The sequence below is a fragment of the Hemibagrus wyckioides genome, linkage group LG10 (genome assembly GCF_019097595.1).
Source record: "Hemibagrus wyckioides isolate EC202008001 linkage group LG10, SWU_Hwy_1.0, whole genome shotgun sequence".
NCBI lineage: Eukaryota > Metazoa > Chordata > Actinopteri > Siluriformes > Bagridae > Hemibagrus > Hemibagrus wyckioides.
Window position 1 is genome coordinate 2,859,295 of NC_080719.1, and position 5,706 is coordinate 2,865,000.

The 5,706-nt window shown below is 38.2% G+C and overlaps 1 long non-coding RNA gene across 1 annotated transcript in view; it reads left to right on the plus strand.

The window, feature by feature from the left end:
- Positions 1-514: 514 nt before the first annotated feature.
- The window catches only part of LOC131360317 (uncharacterized), a 95,391-nt gene continuing 90,199 nt past the window's right edge, over positions 515-5,706 (plus strand). The window contains exon 1 of the long non-coding RNA XR_009205875.1: positions 515-661. This is a non-coding gene — a long non-coding RNA (uncharacterized LOC131360317). The remainder of the gene's footprint in view (positions 662-5,706) is intronic.

Consider the following 5,706-nt stretch of genomic DNA (forward strand, 5'->3'; position numbering starts at 1 on the left):
GAATGGATACTTGAAGAAGAAGCGTCCCATCCCGCGCGTGTGTGTGTGTGTGTGTGTGTGTATCTTTCCAAAAGTCTCGAGACCTCCGAGAAGCACGTTTGAAGAGCTATAAGAGAACTATGAGTGTGTGTATGTGTGTGTGTGTGTGTGCGTGTGTGTTGTTGGTGTGTAGCTTTCCAAAAGTCTGGAGACCTCCGAGAAGCACATTTGTAGAGCTATAAGAGAACTACGAGTGTGTGTGTGTGTGTGTGTGAGTGTGTGAGTGTGTGTGTAAGCGCACAGGAGGGAGAGAGGGAGTGTGTGTGGGGGAATTATGCACTCTGGATGTTGCCTCGTGCTTTAAGCGGCCAGGTAGCGCACGCCGGCTCTCTAAATAAGCAGCTCGCATTCACGAGCCCCATCAGGACAGGAGGCAGGGCTGCAGCCTGGGTGTGAAATCCCTCTCTCTCTCTCTCTCTCTCTCTGTCTCTCTCTTTCCAGTCAGCACACATACACATACACACACACATGCATGAACACACGCACACATACACACATGCGCACACACTCGGCGGCTCAGCCGGTAGCGCTCCACCAGTGTAGCCACAGCAGCAGCAGCAGCAGCCTGGAGGAAAAGTGAGGAGTGGACGTGAAAGAAAGAAAGGAGAGCAAAGAAAGGAAGGTCAGTGTGGTGCTTCTGTCTTTCACGCTCTTTGGAGGGAGTTTGCTCAGCGTATATATGTGTGTGTGTGTGTGTGTGTGTGTGGAGTAGAGTGGGAGAGGCTGAAAGTATTGATTGTGGGAGAGTTTGTGGGAAGTGCACTCTTGTTTGATCCTGCCAGGTGGGAGCAGGTGGGAGTTTGCGTGTGTGTGTGTGTGTGTGTGTGTGTGTGTATGTATGAGAGAGATAGTGTGTGTGTGTTTGGGGGGATGAGGTGTGTGTGTGTGTGTGAAGGAGGGGGGTGAATAGTTGTTGGGTATGTTTTATAGAGATGCGGCTTGGTCTGTGTTTACAAGTGCAAACACGTGTGTGTGTGTATGTGTGTGTGTGTGTGTGTGTGTTGTGAGTACATGCCTGTCAGACATCTATAGGTGAATCTATAAGGTAAATTCCAGGCTGCTGAAATCAGAAAATATATATATATACAAATGGAATAACACTTTTGTTCGGTTTACTTGCAACACATTGAGACATCAGCGGAATTTTTGTGAATATAGAGGGAATGTGTGTGTGTGTGTGTGTGTGTGTGTGGGAATCAGGGGCGGAGTCAGGGGCCACAGCATCCGTGACCCGAACATGTGACCCGATCACACACCTAACGTTGAGAGTCAGACTTCCTAAAATCAGTTTCTGGCACACTTTCTCAAACACACACACACACACACACACTTCAATTTTAAAAATATATTACTTCTATTAGATTCATTATTAGTAATTAGCGATCCTCGAGTCATTTCTTCTTACTTTCTGTTAACTGGAAAAAAAAATTGTCTTTAATTCACTTCCTAAATTTTTGGTAAAAATGTTTTCAAAAATGAACATCATAAACAAATTTTTAATTTTTTCTCTTAGATATTTCTTCGATATAGACGCTAAATTGTCCCAGTATGCTCCTCCAACACAGCGCAGGTATCGTTTTTTTTTTGTTAATCTTTTGTTTTCTGTTTTCTTTTTTAACAAAACAATCATTTTAACTTTTTAATTTTTTTTTGTTTAAAATTTAGATTTCAATTCTTTTCTGGAATTGAATAGTTTTTTTGTGACATTATTTGAAAAGAAATAAATTAAAAACCAATATAGAGGCACATATATTTTTTTTTTTTTCAAAAAATGATTTATTCTATTAATACTTTTCATTTTTTTGTATTTATTTCTAATTTAATTTAATTTTATATTATTTTGTATTTTATTTATTTTATTTTTTTATTTACTGCCTTTTGCGTGTCTTTGGGAGAACATTTTGGATATTTCTTCTGCCACGTCGCACATCCGTCACGTCCCAGTGCGGCTTCGTCGGGTTTGGGTTAAAATTCGGTATGTGTGTGTGTGTGTGTGTGTGTGTCTGTGTGTGTCAGCGTTCGGACATTGGACACCACACACGCACTCATGCATGGAGCACAAAACTGGAAAAGCCGGGACCGGCCAAATTGTCAGCACCGCTAAAGATATCAAGCCGAACGTTTTAGCCATCCATCATGGCGGCGGCCGTGTTTCTGCCTCGACAGTGATTTATTCCAGTTCTGAAGCCCATTTGAGCCACAATGGTGAAATAAGCAGCAGCTGGACTCACACACACACTCACACACACTCTTACACACACACGCACACACTCTGAAAGGTATAGCACTGTAACACACTGACTGTGACTGCGGTCAGAAATATAATCAGAAACACAGAAGATCGCGCTTTAGCTTCATCGGCGTTTCTTTAAAAGGTTATTTTTTAAAGTTTAATTTAAAATCTAAACGTTTATCTTGCATTTATAAATTAATGATCACTTCTGTAACGTTTATTTACTTATACTTTGGGAAGAAAATATTCTGTTCATTTCATACATTGTGTTTATTCCACTTTATGAGCAAAAAATCCCACAGATCCCACCTCCACCAATAGGAATGGCCTAATTTGAATATGCAAATGAGGCATTTGAGACATTCTTAATTAATGAGTCGAATTATTGAGTTTTGACTAATGCTTTCGTAGCAGATCGTTAGCAGCATTTAGCAATACGCTGTAATTGAATTAACGGTCGTTGAAGTGGATTTATTCTCACTAGTGGATGATGTAAATATTTAATTAGATATTCTAATTATTTAAATTGTGTAGTTAATTGCCGTGTTTGTGTTCCTCCTGGTTCAGGCTGACGTCCGTGTCACGTTAATGCTAATGGTAACTAATGTAGGTTCATGTAAATTCGATTACGCCATGCGTGCCGAACAGTGTGCGTGTGTGTGCGTGTGTGTGTGAGAGTGTGTGTTTGAGTGTGTGTGTGTGTGTGTGTGTGTGTGTATAATATATAACATTTGAGCATCAAAAATTCTTGAGATTCTTCAGAATGGAGTGAAACGTTCAGCTTCCAGACCACAGGGTGTGCTGTGGTGCATCTGGAGTGTGTGTACAATTCGTACACGCTCAGACACACACACACACACACATACACACTCACACAGAGAGAGAGAGAAACTGAAGTGACAACTGACTGGATGAGATTTTTATATATTCAGGATGATTTGGATTCTTATTCCTATATGCATACATGTAATGACATGCATGTGTGTGTGTGTGTGTGTGTGTGTGTGTAGTGAGTATGTTTCTGTCATTTGTTATATCTCAGATAATAACTCAGGTTCCTTACTGTGCAGTGAGATTTATCAGAGCACAGCCCATTACCCCCTCACCCTGACTACCCCGTGCTGCAAACCCCCCCAAGGCCTGGACCCCATCGTGTGTGTGTGTGTGTGTGTTGAAGTCGTCTGGTAGCGAGGGGGGACATGGTTTTGTATGTACCTCCCCAGATTTAACATATTATTCATATTTTTACATATCATACATCATTTATTTACCCAACACTAGAACTGTGTGTGTGTATGTGTGTGTGTGTGTGTGTGTGTGTGTACACAGCATTATCTTTAAATAATGTTTTGTACAAAAGGGATTTTTTTAAGCAAGATTGATAAATGTATATAAAATCAGAATACACATATAAATACTACTAATAAAATATTTCTTACAAAAATAAACAACAAATCATAAACAATACAAATAAATAACAACAAAACATTAGGGATGTAATGAACTTCTTTAAAATATTTAAATGAAAGACGTCATGCAGAAATGATCCATAAGTATGTCTGAAAAATGAATATTTTCTTAAATTAAAATTAAAATAATGGAATTGCATGTTAGGATAATGCATATAAAATGTTAATAAATGTGTAATAAATGAATAAATAGAATAAATATATTTAAAAACGGTTATTAATATATATAAATATTAGATATTAATTAATAAATATTATAATAAAATTGTATGCTTTATTGTGTGCTTTTCCTGAAAAGAGCGATGTCTAGGGTTTTTATTTATTTATTTTTATTTATTTATTAATTTTTTTTTCTTGTAATTTTCTCTATGCATGTTCGAAACAGTGCCCCTGAATTATTATGGAAGGTTTAACAGTTTTCGATATAATTTCTCCTTCCCTGTGTGTGTGTGTGTCAGGAGGTCAGTTTCGTAGCCGTACTACTGTAGAAAACGGGAGATTTGTGGCATTTTTTTTTTTTTGCTGATAACGTGTCTGAAGCTCGGCTCTGCTCCTCGAATCCAGGATTAATGGCAGATTTAAAGGTTTAACACGAGCAGCTGTTCATGAAGGCGTGGGATTGAGTGGGATGCGTGGAGGTGAGACGGAAAAGGAACGCCGGGAACGCCGATTTTAAGCATGTCCTGCATCCGGAAACTTCCTCTCAAGGGCCTGTAGTAGGATGCAGCTAGGATATGGACGAGAGAGAGCGAGAGAGAGAGAGAGAGAGATACACAGCTTCTGTTATTATTTGATTACTATTTTATTCTTATCCAATTCTATTTACATGACCCTTTTTGGTCATATTTAAACTGCACCTTTTCACACACATTTCTATGCAAAAACAAATAAACTATACTATTTATTTTCATTTATTTTAATAATAGAATCACTTCGGTGTCATTTTGTACGATTCCTACTACAATCTGATATACCGAACATCGTCGTTTTCAACTCTGTTTTTAAAGGATTAATTTTCATTTATCAAATTCAATCGAATTATCAGAGGGTGAACGTGATCGATGTTCGAGAAATATGGAATTTATTAGAGAAAAAAATATATAATTTAATGGAGATTTTTTTCTTCTTATAAATATTACGTAACATTTGATTGACAAATAAATTATAGATCAATTAGATGAATTTAATTAATTATAGATAAATGAGTAGAATTTTAATTCTTTACATTCTTCACTGTGTGTGTGTGTGTGTCTCAGTGAGTGAGAGTTTTTTTGTGCATTGCTGGAATGCTTCTCTGCATGGCAAAATGAAATAAATAATTAAATTGACATTATTTATATCTAAAATTAATTTATCGTCGATTTTAATGTGATGCTTTTTACAGGTAAACATGTGTCGTGCTTTATTTTTTTTTTATCTATTATTGTATTCTCGGTGTGTAAGGTGTGTAAGGCCAGCGTTTGTAGGAGTGAGCTCGTGTTCTGCGTGAAGCCACGCTTAAACTCACCTGATTGGCTGAGCCGGATGATTGACAGCTCTTTTTAACCTATCCACTTTCTCATCGCTTGCTGATAGGGACTGACAGAGAGAGCGGGATTGGATTGGATGCTTGGGGTTTGTGTGTGTGTGTGTGTGTGTTTACAGACATAAGCGCAGCCACAGAACAATCTCAATATATCCACCGTCTCGGTCAACACCTCTTTACTGCACAAGCATGAAATAAAAAAAGGATAAATACGGACAGGATTTTCCAGACACGTCACGTGTTTTCCGTCATGTTTTTTACCGTCATGTGTTCCTTCACATGTTCCTTCCCTGATGTGGAATGAAATTAGAAGTACAGAGATGCACTAGAGGGCAAGGTGGAAAGGTGGTTTCAGGTTTTCCTCTAATATTGTAATAACATTCAGGAACATCTGTATAATATAATAAGCTGTAAGGTTGCAAAGAAACGCTCCTACAACC